The following is a 15969-nucleotide window of genomic DNA, read 5'->3' on the forward strand; positions in this document are numbered from 1 at the left end:
AGATCTTTGGATCACAAAGTAAATTATTTGGTATACACTCCACTCACTATGTCTATACGGATTTAAAGGTGTATACACCACAAATTACTGTGTCATTATACACTAATTTTCACACCCAATTTCAGTACAATTTAGGAAACAGTTCCTCATACTGTTTTCCTATACATGAAATGGTCAATATCTTTTCCATATAAAGTATAACATTTGGCGTGTATCAGATTGATTCTGTCTATAGCAAATTTAAAGGTATACACTCCATATATATAAGTACTGCCATCCATCCTAGATCTTCTAAAAATTTAACCAAAGCCTTTTTAATGGACCAGCTCCTGGATTCATCACACTGATCCCACGGTGTTAATTTCATTATTTCATATTTTCAGACAGAGTTTTGGTGAAATCTCTGCCTATATCCAGTTTTGAGCGTCTCCATTTACCAGTCAGACTCCCTCATTCCTGTGTGTTGCACTAGGCATACCAGATTAACCCACTGCTTACACTGTGACTGTACCGCCTTAACACTGCTTACACTGTGACTATATCACCTAAACACTGCTTACACTGTGATTGTACCGCCTAAACACTGCTTATACTGTGACTGTACCGCCTAAACACTGCTTATACTGTGACTGTACCGCCTAAACACTGCTTATACTGTGACTGTACCGCCTAAACACTGCTTATACTGTGACTGTATCACATAAACACTGCTTACACTGTGACTATATCACCTAAACACTGCTTACACTGTGACTATATCACCTAAACACTGCTTACACTGTGATTGTACCGCCTAAACACTGCTTATACTGTGACTGTACCGCCTAAACACTGCTTATACTGTGACTGTATCACATAAACACTGCTTACACTGTGACTGTATCACCCAGGGCCGTCTTTAACATTGATTGGACCCTGGGCATGCATTTGCTTGGGCCCCCTGGATCCTGCCCTCCTGCCCCCCCCCCCCTTTCCTGGGAGGAAGTGACCTCACAACACTTCCTCCCAGCAGGCAGGAAGACAGAGGCCCGGTCTGGAGCTCTCTTAAAGGGCCGGGGGCCCTTGATTACCTCACCTGCAGCAGCCCACCGGAATATTTCTTAGTATCCCGTGGGCTATTCAGACCTGGCTGCGGGCAGGGGGCCCACAGGGCAGCTGCTTTGGGCCCCCCAGGAGCAACAGGGCCCGGGGCAGCTGCCCAGTTTGCCTCTTGTTAAAGACGGCCCTGGTATCACCTAAACACTGCTTACACTGTGACTGTATCACCTAAACACTGCTTACACTGTGACTCTATCACCTAAACATTGCTTATACTGTGACTGTATCACCAAAACACTGCTTATACTGTGACTGTATTACCTAAACACTGCTTACACTGTGATTGTACCGCCTAAACACTGATTACACTGTGACTGTATCACCTAAACACTGCTTACACTGTGACTGTATCACCTAAACACTGCTTACACTGTGACTCTATCACCTAAACATTGCTTATACTGTGACTGTATCACCAAAACACTGCTTATACTGTGACTGTATTACCTAAACACTGCTTACACTGTGACCGTATCACATAAACACTGCTTACACTGTGACTGAATCACATAAATACTGCTTACACTGTGACTGTATGACATATACACTGCTTACACTGTGACTACATCACATAAACACTGCTTACACTGTGACTGTATTACCTAAACACTGCTTACACTGTGACTGCATCACATAAACACTGCTTACACTGTGACTGTATCACCTAAACACTGCGACTGTATCACATATACACTGCGACTGTATCACATATACACTGTGACTGTATCACATAAACACTGCTTACACTGTGACTGTTGTTATTTTATTTTAATTTTTTTTCAGTTCTTTATTTTTTCTGTGCATAGGAGGTACATTCAAGCCGGCGTTGCCACAAAAGCAAATACTGGCAGTTTAAAGACAATAGACAATAGTGTGGCATAGAATGCGACTGCACAAATTTTTTTTTTCTAACAAATATGCTTAATCTAGGAAACAAGATATTGGTCATTTGTGTCTTAGGTGCAGGCAGATTGGATGAAAAGAAACCAGGGAGATGATCAACATTAAAGGGAAACTCCAGTGCCAGAAAAACGATCCGTTTTTCTGGCACTGGAGGGTCCCTCTCCCTCCCACCCCCCAATCCCCGGTTACTGAAGGCGTGAAAACCCCTTCAGGGACTTACCTGGGACATGGCGATGTCCCTCGCAGCTGTCTCCGCCTCCGCGACGCTCCTCCTTATGATTACGTCGGCCGGTGGGCGAGACTAATCTCGCCCACCGGCCGAGGAGACCTAATGCGCATGCGTGGAAATGCCACGCATGCGCATTACGTCTCCCCATAGGAAAGCATTGAAAAATCAAAAAAATCAAAAATCAAAATCACACAGCATGAGGACGTCCAGCGACGCTCTAGCATAGGAAACCTGTGCTAGAAACTAGGAAGTGACCTCTAGTGGCTGTCTAGTAGACAACCACTAGAGGTGGAGTTAACCCTGCAATGTAATTATTGCAGTTTATGAAAAACTGCAATAATTACACTTGCAGGGTTAAGGGTAGTGGGAGTTGGCACCCAGACCACTCCAATGAGCAGAAGTAGTCTGGGGGGCTACAGTGTCCCTTTAAATGTAACATGAGTGAAACACTGGAGTCTGGATAACTAGCTAAACATGCATGGGCCATAGGCACAATGATTACTACTTGTGGAAACATAAGAGTGATATATGCTTGGAAAATAGATAAAGTGTAGTAATCAGGCTAGACATTAGTGCTTGTATTCCCCAGGAGACTCCTATCAGGCTATTTAGTAGGAAAGGAGGCATTGGATGAAGTAGGTGAAAGTCAGGCTAGAGAGCAGACAGTGGGACTTGAACTGTATGTGTGAGATTCCACAACTTAATTAATAGACAGAGGGTAAAATAGTGGTCTGAGAGTGCTTTCACACACAGTCCAGGAGGTCAAGCTAGCCTATACCAGTCTGGAGCGTATCTGAGTCCCAGAACTTAGAGCTGGACAGGCATCCTTGATTAGTCCGGGTTCGGCAGGATGAGCCACATGACCCTATTAGAGACCTCTCCAGGACCGTCATCTGAGCGTGGAATCCCTAGTCGGAGCGCCCAGTGCTCTCTTGCTTGTACTTTGCAGCTTGTCTCGCTGCCATATTGAGACGTGATGCGTCGCAGGGGCTGTTGATCTCTGTTGTGGCTTCGGAGTAGGCTTTTGAGGTAAGTTATCTCCCGCTTGGCTGGGGCCAGCGTGGCATATCCTACTTTCCACCTTGCGCCAGAAGTCCTTGAAGATTTCATCCAGCCTGGACAGAATATCAAATCTACCCCCTGAGATGCAGGGGACCCCCGCGGCCGCTGCCATTCTGAGTGCGTCACCTGAGATGATGGCACTTCATTACACTTCGGTCGTTGTTGTAGACAGTGCAGTAAAGCCTCCTGGGGGTGGACTGGGATCACCCCCACCGGTCAGAAATGGGGAGGGGAGGGGGAGAGGGGGGGTAGGAGACTGACAAGCCTGCTCCAGGGAGTAGAGGGTGAGGAGAGCGGCCGTCTCTCTTCGTCTGTAGGCCAAAATGCCCGGAGGCTAATTATGCCTTTTTGGCATTCTAGATTTTTAGGGACCCTATATAAATGTAGAAATAGGGTAAAGACCATTTGTTTTAAAGGAAAACTATAGTATCAAACTGTATTGCTAACACTATAGTTCCCACTGCACCCTTTTTGTCAGTTACCTGATTACTGGGTCAGGCTCCGCCAACAGCAGGACCCTCCTGCTCACGCATTTGGGCTTCCCCATCAGAATGCATTAACTCAATGCTTTTCTAAAGGGTTGTTAAAGACCCTAGTTGTCCTCATGCAAAGCGTGAGGATGTCCAGTGTCATTTCACGTAGTTAGACCCTTAAGTGCCTCTCGTGGCTGTCTGGTAGAAAGCCAATAGAGGGTGAATTAACATTGCAAGGTAATTATTGCAGTTTCTCTGAAACTGCAATAATTAACATTGCAGGGTTAAGAAGACATGGGCACTGCACCCAAACCACTTTAACGAGATGAAGTGGTCTTGGTGCCTATAGTGTCCCTTCAAAGAGCAACGTCTTACTCTGCTTATTGCTACCTTTTGAAAGTCATCACAGTTATAAGCTAAACTATGCATAGGCACTGTGACAAAGGGACCTATGTGCACCATAAATTAGCATAGGTTGTTACAAAGCCATATTTCCTAACAGTAATGGATTGGTTGGTAGAGTCCCAGTTTGGGATTGCTCTTCAGTGGTCTACAATAATTAACAGGTTAACGTTAATTTCAGATACACATTTGACTGCACAGACAAATTACTGTAGATTTCAAAATTGTTAAGAGTTTTCATCTTTTTATAAGTCACAGTATATAAAAAATAAACAATATTTGTTAATTTCTAACTTAAAGGATCACTATAGTGTCAGGAAAACAAAGCGGTTTTCCTGACACTATAGTGCGCTGAGGGTGCCCCCACCCTCAGGGTCCCTCTCCCGTGGCGCTGAAGGGGTTAAAACCCCATTCAGCAGCTTACCTTAATCCAGCGCCGGGCTCCCTCGGCGCTGGTGACCTCTCCTCCTCTGCCGACGTCAGCTCCCCCGTCCATTGTCAGCAGAGCTGAATGCGCATGCGCGGCAAGTGCCACACTCGCATTCAAAGTGTCCATAGGAAAGCATTTCTCAATGCTTTCCTATGAATGCTCTGAGCGCTGGAGGCGAAATATGCCTCCAGCGTCGCAGATGCGCCTCTGGTGGCTGTCTGGAAGACAGCCACTAGAGGCTGGATTTACCCCAAATGTAAACATAGCAGTTTCCCTGAATCTGCTATGTTTGCATCTGAAGGGTTAAAACCTGAGGGACCTGACACCCAGACCACTTCATTGAGCTGAAGTGGTCTGGGTGACTATAGTGTCCCTTTAACAAAAAAGTGAAAAAGTATGTTGTCCATTAATTAGATACATAATAATTGCTCATGTGGCCTATTATCAGATATTGTTAGCTGCTCTTTACTCTTAAGAGGCCTGCTATCCTTCTGACTATGGCTTGGATGATGCCATGATGCTGTGATGAGATCTTCCTTTACAGTAAGCCCTTCAGTATCCAATAGTCTCTTATGCAGAGACTCATCAAAGATGTTTGCTTCTTCCCTCTGGAGCTGTAAAATAAAAGAATGTAGTTAAAACTCACCAAACCGTAATCAGAAAGCATGTTACACTCTACATATTTTATATTATTAGAAACTACAATTTCCATGTTGAGGATTGGAGGCATAGAATAGAAAGAATGATTGAGCGCTTTTAATTGTAAATTGAAGCATCTCTGTGACGCCCACAAATTAAAACAAAATAGGGACCACTTTATCATAAATATTTTTCCTGCTCTTGACAAAAGGCAGAGATACCTAAGGTACCCTTATGCATGCACGTGAGTACAGCGCTTCCATTGCCTCCTGGCAGATGAAGCGTCAGGAGCTGAAGAGGACCTTGAGAAAGAAGATGTATACAAAGGACATTTTAAGTCAAGTAAAAACTACTTTCACCTGTGTTAAGAATGCTGGTATTTCAGATACCCATTCGCTTTCAGTTCCTCACGAACTGCTAAAGGCTGAGTGATTATAGCTCGCAGTTCGGGTGTTGATTTGAGCGTTCTCCAGCAGAAAATGCAGTATCCAAGTAAATTCTCCAAGCAATCAGACGTATACCCAAACATTAGTCTAAACTAGATGAAGGGTACAACAGAAATGAATTCATTCAGGCCAACTAACCGGTTTATATGAAAGTCCCCATGTAAGGACCTTGACATATTCCAGGAGCATTCCCCACTGGACGTGAGAGGGGACTATGGCAAAGTACACTTTGAAATTACGTTGGCTCTCAGGTCCAGGACACTCCCACACAAAACAGGATAATCCCTCCCCTGTGCCTGAGAGATAATTGAGTCAGGAACTGTACTAAACTCCATTATCTCCAGACACAGAAAACATACATTTTAATAACACCCCGAAGGTCCCCCCAAAACACATGGAAACTGTTATGGATGTTGTGTTTGGTTTACATGCAACTAAAGTGATTGTGCCTCCTTATACCAATAACAGCTACTACTGTCCTGCAAGCTGAGCATTGGAAGCAAGAAAACCAGCATCATGGCAGCTGCTCACAGCATTCCACTACCTGAGGCAATGAGGGTGAGTGGAGATTGCAGCAGTAACATGGATAACTTCAGAGATGAGTTTTAGGATTACTCCCTGGCTACAGGGCTAAATGAGAAGCCTGCTGCAGCAGTGCAAGCAGCCACACTAACGAAGGTGATGGGCAGTGAGTGCTGCCATGTTTACAAGCATAATTTGAACCTCACAGAGGAGCAAAAGAATGACACTAAAGCCACCCTTGATGCATTGGAAGCTTTCTTCAGACCTGCAAAAATGTAATATATGAAAGATATATTTTTTGCAGCTGCAAGCAAGAAGAAGGTGAATCAACAGACAACTTTGTCACAAGGCTAAGAGAAAAAGCTGCAAACTGTGAGTATGGCTCCTTGAGAGATGAACTTATTCATGACAAAGTAGTTCTAGGTATTAATACTGTAACCGTGGGCGGTTCCCTTATTTACCTCTATAATGTCTTAAAGCATAGAACTTAGCAGGGCTAACCATACAGATATCTTAGCCATAATGTTATATAGTTAGTAAGAGATCCTCTATTTAACATATGTAAATAATTGAGAATACAATATAAAATAAGGATTGTCTTGGAAGCAATAGTTTTGTCTTTTAGATATTTATTATATAAAAATATAAATAAATACATATAAAATCCATTATAGCAGAGTTTATAAGATGAAATTAAATGCTTGCAAATATAATTAATAGGTTAACATACCAGGGGGCGGGGCCTGGCCGCCGGCGGGATCAGACTCGCTCTGTCTGAGCTCCCGCTCCAGGACTGGAAAAACGGCGAAAACCGCTAGAAATAGCTCACCCAGCACACCGAAACGGCAACCAAACTGACCCCCATCTGCAGAGGTACACGGGGACACCCGCCACGACCACCAGCACCGTCCCGACGAGGACCTGGGGCACATGGGAGCTTGAGCCGGGACGAGACGGCCGCTCTCCCGGGTCTCCGGCCGGTGCCTGGCCTCCCCCCCCCCCCCTCTGGACCGGGGGGGTTATCCCGGTCTGCATGGGCAACCGGAGGAGCAGCAAGCGGGCAAGAAAATTAATACCCTGCCGCAGATCATGGGACATTCCTCATTAAGATGGCCGCCGCACACCAGCCATATGCGCGACCTACCCGCAAACGGAGCGAGGGGGAAGCAATCCAACACTACAGCCGGCCCAGTGTTATGTCGGCTGACAATCACCAAGGTACAATCACATTAAAAGAGCATCCCGGCCCTCGCCCTCGCGTGGCAGCAGAGATTCGGCACACCCGGCCATCTCACAGGCTCAGGGCCCAGTCCTAAGATGGCGGAGACCATGTGCGGCATAACTGATGAAAACGGGGATGGAGGAGGGGAAACACCAAGTAAGCGGCAGCACCCGTCACCAGCGCCCAACCCGAAGTTTTCTGCCCGCATAAAGACCCAGGGAGCTGACGCCCAGAAAAAACAAGCACCCTCCCCTCACTCACCGTCAGGAGCCTCCTGCCCAGCAACCCTGGAACCACGAACACCCAGCCAGCAGACACCAACCTGATAGGGCAACATGGATGCCCAGAAGCCTGCTCTACTAGACACTCACTACATATTACACAGAGCAGAAAGAGCAAGTGGCAAATGATAGTGGGACTCCCCCCGAACATGAGGCCTCAGGACCACCAAGACGACCGCTCCTCACGTAGGCAGCATGGGCGATCCTGGTCGGCCGGGGTGACATTAGCACTAAAGTGATGTGACAGAATTTAGCCTGTTGCTAGCAAATGTATACCTATTGTCAACTTACAAGGCTGTGTTTTGTTTTCTTTGCTTTCTTTTCTTTGGTTTTTTTTTAATTTATTTTTTCTTTCGTGATATATCCTATGTGCCAGCACTGTTTAGTCAGTTAAAGCATTGTAACGACCTTTATCTCACTGTTAAGTGATGCATGCCTTTTGCCTACTCGTAATGCGTTACATTACTTATACGAAATACGCTGTGTACCAGAATTGTTCACTAATAGCATTAAAGCGGTGTAATTAATGTTTAGATATCGGAAGCATAGCCAACGCAAAGATTTAACCTGAATTAATTGCTTAGCGAATTACTTAAGCGACCGTCTCTACTTGTTAATATTATAAAATGTGCCTGTGTATCTTGTGCCCCACATACTGAGCGTGAGATAAGTTGGAGGACTGCTATTGGGGCACCTCTTACCTGCCTGTGATATATATGTGCACGTCAAAAATAAAGAATTAAAAAAAAAAAAAAAAATAGGTTAACATACCCTTCTGAACATGTCATCATGTCAGCCTCTCAGTCATTTTAAGATGGAGCAGCGTCTGTCTCCAAGTCTCTCCTCTGTGTGTTAACATTTAAAAGTACACTATTTATACCTTAAGTGTCGTCATTTTAGAATCACCATAGTTCATATATGAAAAAGTAACTTGTCTACTTTAAATCAATTTAGGACCTCCCTTAATTTGGCAAAGATACAAGGCAATAACTAAAGGGTGCATACGTCATGGAAATTTTCCTGACTTAATTCAAGGTGGCATCTTAAAGTCTGAATAGCTTATCTGTTGTTTATACTAAGACGTAAGTGCACAGTCGTGGGAGATGCCCGAATTTGGGGAAGTTCCATTAACTTGGGGTTACCACAGTATATTGTGTACTGAAAGAGTCGTAGTATAGCCTTGAAGCTTGTTTATGCATTATTGTTATTGTAATTCGTCTGGGACAAAATGGCGCAAACATATTATGCACTGAGGTTATTGCTTAAAGAAACATCTATGAAAAACAATATGTTCCATTTCTAACACCTTGTCAGTTTGCAATATCTCTTAAAGACAAAGTACACAGTTTAAGAAATACAATATTTCATTCTAAAACTTGTAATATTTGCATTTGCCCATAACAATACTGAGAGTACCCGCCGCCGTCTATTGAGGGAACATGATTTAACCCTACATGCAGCAATTGAGATATGTCGTACTGCAGAACTTACTGACAAACATATGAGAGCTATGGAGCAAGATAAACAGACTGACAGCATCCATGCAGCCTTCAAGCAACAGCTTAGCTTGAAGAACCACCAGCACAAGCATCAACACCAAAGCACCTCACCTGTGAGCAAGTCTACATCATGTAAGTACTGTGGCAGTATACATGTGAGAGAGAAAGAACAGTGTCCTGCATATGGGAAACCATGTAGATCATGTGGTGGGCTAAATCACTTGGGGTATGCTGGAGTATGTCTATCAAGAAGAAAGGAAGCTAAACACAAACGAACAAATGTCTGATTCTGAGGATGCACACCTGCTTAGCACTGATGTAATTTGCTCAAAGGAATCTATTGGTGCTGTAACATCTAAGGGCAAAAAATGGTTTGTAAATCTTAGACTGAATAATATATGCGAACCCTGCCTGCTTGATTCTGGTGCAACATGTGAATGTCTGCCACTACGAGTGAAGACTGGTCCAGGTTGTGCAAATAGTCTTTTTGCCCTCTCTGAGGTTACTGGACTCTTCCCACCACTTGCTGGCATGCTTTCAACTTGACTGCTGTCAGGTCCTGCTTGCTCAGGACTGTCATTAGTACTAGTCTGTGGTATCACTTCTGTACACTCTTTATTGCCGACATGTGAGTGTGTCTTGGAATACCAGGTCGACTCAAGCAAAAATGGCCTAGGATGTTGTCTATTGCAAGAGGGTCAGCCAGTTGCATTTGCGTCCAGAGCACTCTCTTCAGCTGAGCAGAATTATGCTCAAATTGAAAAGGAATGTTTAAGCATTGTTTTTGCCTGTCAGCGTTTCCATCATTATCTCTATAGATATGGCAAACAGCCATATTCAAGAAGCCGCTGTTATGTGCTCCAAAACGTTTGCAGAATTACAAGCCAGGATGTGAAATGTACATCAGTGACACCCTAAGCAGAGCTACAACGGAACACATGGCACCTGGAGGTGAGCATTAGCATCTTGCAGTTTGTTTGCTGCAGCAGGAACAGAATTTCTTTACCGAAGTCAGTCAATCAAGCAGACTATATTAATGTCACAGATCAGCGGCTACATCAGCTCATACAGCACACAAAAAGTAATGCAACTTTGCAAACACTGAAGTCTATACTTCTGATGGGGTGGCCAGATGAAAAGGATGCAGTACCTGCAATTGTGAAGGAATATTGGTCCTTCAGAAATTAGATTAGCACACAAAATGGTTTCTTGTACAAAGGTCCAAGGGTTATAGTGCTGAAGTCACATCGGAGGTGAGGCTTGCTACAAACAAGCTTGTGATACTCTTTACTTGCCCAACATGCAAGGTGAAATCAAAGACTTTTTCATCAATTGTCCCACTTGCAATGAATATGCACACTCGCAACAAAAAGAAACCATGATGTCACATGAGATACGTACATGTCCTTGGCAGATTGTCACCATGGACTTATTCAACTATGCTGGAAAAGAGTACCTGCTCTTAGTCGATCATTACTCAGAATTCTCGGAAATTGAACTGCTTCCTGACCTGTCCACTGAAACTACAATTAAGCGAAGCAAGGTGCAATTTGCACGTCATGGCCAACTAACTAAAGTGATTTCTGACAATGGTCCTGTCATACCTCCTTGCGTCCCGTGCCGTTCCGGTCCCGCCGTCCATCCAGTTCTGCCGGGCTGTGCGGCCTTACGGCCGGCGGTGCACGCGCGCTCGGGTGCGCACGCACGTCTGGGAGCACATCCGGGGGTACGCGCAGCACGCTGTTGCCGACAGGGGTACACTCGGCTTGTCCCGAAATCCTTAAAGGGATAGTACCATGTTTAATTGCGCTCTATTTATAGACTGCCCTATTCTATCCCTAGCCTATCAGATCTTACCAAGCACTATTTATACCTCCTTCTTACATTACTTCCTTGCCCTGTCGTGGTTTCTTGTAGCCCGAGAGTGCGTTCCTTTAACTTGTGTTTCATTGGTATCTGACTTCGACTTGTTTTCTGGTTATCCTTATCTCTTGCTCCCGTGATCCTTGGCTTTGTTTACCGCTTACGCTTCCTTCTCTAAACCTAACCTTGGCTCGTCTGACGTTTCTATATTTCTATTTATCTTCACCATAAAGGGACCGGTAATACGTCTATCTGGGTTGCCTCTCTTGTTCTTTAGTTTGCGTGTTGGAGACCTCAACCTTGACAGGTCCTCAGTCTGCAAGCTTACAGTTCAGGAAATTTGCTACTGAATGGGAGTTTGAGCATGTGACTTCTTCATCACGTCATCCACAAGCTAATGGCAAAGCTGAATCTGCTGTGAAAATAGTGAAGAATTTATGCAAAAAAGTAAATATTGCAGTTTATGAAAACTGCAATAATTACACTTGCAGGGTTAAGGGTAGTGGGAGTTGGCACCCAGACCACTCCAATGGGCAGAAGTGATCTGGGTGCCTGGCGTGTCCCTTTAATGTACCCACTGCGGCCCCCCTGTCCACAGTGATCCCTCCGCAATACCTTCATGTTAAGGAAGTATTTAAGAAAGCCAATGCCAAAACACTACCTCCACACCAGCCTTATGATTGCGCCATTGATCTTCTTCCAGGCACTATGCCGCCCAAAGGAAGGGTATATCCACTATCCCCCCATGAGAATGAGATAATGGAAGAGTATATTGAGGATGGTCTTGCCAAAGGCTTCATACATAGGTCTTCCTCTCCTGCAGGTGCGGGCTTCTTTTTTGTGTCTAAGAAAGAGGTATTTTTTGTGTATTGATTATAGAGGTCTTAACAAGATCACTATAAGGAACGTCTATCCTATCCACCTTATCACGGAACTCTTTGATAGACTTAAAGGGGCTACGGTGTTTACGAAATTAGACCTCAGGAGCACATATAATCTTGTCAGAATAAAAGAGAATCATGAATGGAAAACCGCATTCAAAACACGGAGTGGACATTACGAGTATCTCGTAATGCCTTTTGGATTATGTAATACTCCAGTGGTTTTCCAAGACCTGATTAATGATGTCTTAAGGGATTTCATTCATTCTTGTGTTCTAGTTTAACTAGATGATATTCTCATTTATTCCTCAGACATTTCTACCCACTACATTCAGGTATCACAGGTACTAACTACATTATTACGTAACGGTTTATATTGCAAACTGGAAAAATGTTCATTTCATCAGACAGAGGTACAGTTTTTGGGTTACGTTATCTCAACCAAGGGTTTTGAAATGGATCCTAAGAAACTAGAAGCAGTCTTGCAATGGCCCAGACCTAAAGGCCTCAAAGCAATCCAAAGATTCATAGGATTTGCCAACTATTACCGCAGATTTATAAAGGGATTCTCCTCAGTCATATTTCCCATTACCAGTCTCACACAAAAAGGGGCTGAAACCCATGTCTGGCCCTCTGTAGCATTGTCAGCCTTTGAAAAACGTAAATCTCTCTTTTCTACTGCCCCGGTGCTTGTACATCCTGACCCTTCCAAGCCTTTTGTTTTGGAGGTTGATGCTTCGGAGACAGGGGTTGGAGCTGTCCTCTCTCAACGTGAGTCACACGACACTCCACTCCATCCTTGTGGCTTCTTTTCTTTTTTTTTCTAATTCTTAATTTTTATTTTTATTATGCAAAGGTGTACAAATCATCCTGCATCGTCACAACAACGAATGCAGGAACATGCAAAATTCACAATGAAAACTGGTACCTAATGTTTTGATATATGCAAGGTATTACTTTGTTTCATTTCGCTGCATCTGCACATTTTTATGGTAAAGTTAAAGTACAAGAGGTAACTGCACCCATTTTCATGGTAAAGCTAACGTACTTTTTAGAAATGCACGTTTTTAAATTAATACAGGCTGAAATAAGTTATGTCCGACAATGCGAAGGCAACAAGTGTTATCAAGGCTTACTGGGTAGGCAGACATTAGCATCGTCAAGTAAACTGGGGTAATATAGGGTAACACGTTAATCTTTAGTTTATTCTGTAGCTTAGTATCCGCTGGGTACTATTCCTAAGGGTGGAGCATGTTCAAGATGCAATTCGTAGGGGTATTGGTTGAGATAGCATGTCCACCCTGAGCTTAGGTTGATCCTCCCCTGTGGGAGGGGAGTCCGTTAGTTAGGCTGGAGGACTCTGGGGTTTATGCCTCCAAGGGAGGTATCTCGCAGGTGCCAGTCTGGTTATCCCCTTACAACTTGTACAAATTAAGCTCTTGTCGTGCTGTGACTGAAAATGAGCATTACATTTAAACGATGGAGCATATTGTCGGTGCAATAAGCACGGTCAGGCTATCATATCATGTCATGACTGACATGTCAAATAGAAAAATGAATCCAGGCAACGTTTCAACCCCTAAGGGTCTTTATCGAGCTTGATAAAGACCCTTAGGGGTTGAAATGTTGCTTTGTAGCTGCTGGTTCCAATACATTGCCTTTTTCTTGGAATTCATTTGGAGTGCCTGGATTCATTTTTCTATTTCTACTATTATATTTGGTCCATTTGGGTACATATCCAGTGAAGCACCCTGGATTTCCCTGTAATATTTGAGGCTTGCCATTAGATAGTTATGCGCAGAGAGTAACAAATTTAAGTTTACTTAACTGGCATATAAACATGAGGAGTGGTAAATTTAATCTTTATATTTTAAATAATAAAAAAAAAAAACATTCCCACTTAAAACAAGCCCCTTAAGCACTGAAAGCAAGCTGTACATTAAGAGCTCAGTGGCCTTCGCACGGGGCTGCTTATCCGATGCCCATTAATGGCGGGCTGCTGAGACAGGAACACATAAGTCCATCTTGCTGTATGGAAAAGAGCCACCAGCTCCGAGTGCCTGTGCGCACCCACCTTGTCCCGGCCGCCAGGCAACACAGTTCAGCGTTCGGACCAGAGCTCCTGTCTTCTCTGGGCTCGTGATCTGCGGCACCAGATGCGCGTCACCCGACTGAGCAGTCCAGCAGAGTGTTTTCGGAGGCGGCAGCGAGATGGTAAAGCCGGCTTACAGTAGTATTGCGTTGTTGTCCGCTCCGGCACCCGTAGAGACCTCCGATAGGTCTGTCGGCATGGCGGTCACGCCCCGGCGTTGGATCGGTGAACAGCCGTTTCAGCAGTAAACTTCTGCGTGACAGGTAAGTCCTGGGGGGCTGCCCTACGCTCCAAACGCCTCCAGAAGTCTTGACAGATTTGGTCAAATCTAGCTTCAAATCTTTCTCTCCATGCTTGAATCTCTGAGCCCTCTCGCCCATGCTGTGGTTCGGCGGCCATCTTGGGCTCGGCCTGCAGTCTTCACTCCGGCAGAGGATCCACATGCTTTAGATACGGGGATGTCCGCAACGGGGACCGGGATAACCCCCACCGGTCCAGAGCGGGGGATGCGAGGTATCAGTGGGCCTGTTGCTCAAAGCGGTCCCCATTTTGGGAGATCGTCCACCTCTCCCTGCCATGAGGTCGCCTCCCGTGCTAGGCCGCAAATGAGGAGTGTGGTATATCTTGTTAGAAGTACTCGGTGCTTGTATCCACGAGCTTCCACTCGTTTCAGTAGTAAGCAGTCGCAGTGCAGGGCTGTAGAAATCACGATTTTGGCCCGTAATAGCCAAGATTAAACTTAGTTTTGTCAGAGCTCTTTGCATACACGTCTGGCCAGCTCGGCTGTTAGGCCCCGCCCCCTTTGTGACTTCTTTTCCAAAAAAACTATCCCCAACTGAGGTCAATTATGACATAGGGAACAGGGAATTATTAGCAATAATCCTGACTCTTATAGAGTGGAGACACTCGGTAGAGGGTGCTAAAGCTCCCGTTATGATTATAACTGATCATAAGAATCTGGCATATATCAGTGAGGCTAAACGTCTCGCGTCCAGACAGGCCGATGGTCCTTGTTTCTTTCACGTTTTCATTTCATTATCACGTATAGACCTGGTTATCATAATACTAAGGCTGATGCCCTATCACGACAGTTCAAAACCGATTCTGATAGGGACCTAGAGGTCATGCCCATCATACCCCCTGAACGTATAGTGACTACCACCATTTTAACCATGTCCTCTTCTTTAATGGACAAGGTGCATAATACCCAAACCCAGGCTCCTGACAACAAACCCAACAATACATTTTTGTGTCACCTACAGAAAGGATAGAGATACTCTCTTTGTAACATGACACCAAGTCAGCTGGCCATCCAGGAATTCAAAAAACCCTGTCTTCCATTTCTAGGCAGTTCTGGTGGCCTTCTATGCTTACGGATGTCGCTGATTATGTCAAAGCATGTACCGTTTGCGCTTTGGCTAAAAACCCCTCGTAAGCTACCTTGCGGCCTCTTACAGCCACTTCCTGTTTCTGAAACGCCTTGGTCTCACATAGCTATGGACTTCGTAGTCGATCTACCTCCGTCCAAGGGGTATGCTACCATTTTAACGGTGGTAGATTGTTCCTCAAAAATGGCTCATTTAATCCCTCTTTGTAAGCAACCCACCTCAGCAGAATTAGCTCAGATCTTCATTAGAGAGATATACAGGTTACATGGGTTGCCTCAAGAAATAGTGTCAGATCGAGGGATTCATTTCTAGATTTTGGAGAAAGTTTTGTTCTGAACTTGGAGTTACATTGTCTTTTTCTTCCTCGTATCACCCCCCAGACCAACAGGGCTACTGAAAGGGTTAACCAGTCAATAGAGGGATTTTTGAGATGTTTCATATCACACAATCATGACAACTGATACGATCTCTTGTCTTATGCTGAATTTGCGCATAACAACGCTACTCATGATTCTTCCCAGCATAGTCCTTTTTACATC

This window comes from Pelobates fuscus, chromosome 12 (genome assembly GCF_036172605.1).
Source record: "Pelobates fuscus isolate aPelFus1 chromosome 12, aPelFus1.pri, whole genome shotgun sequence".
NCBI classification, from domain to species: Eukaryota; Metazoa; Chordata; class Amphibia; order Anura; family Pelobatidae; genus Pelobates; species Pelobates fuscus.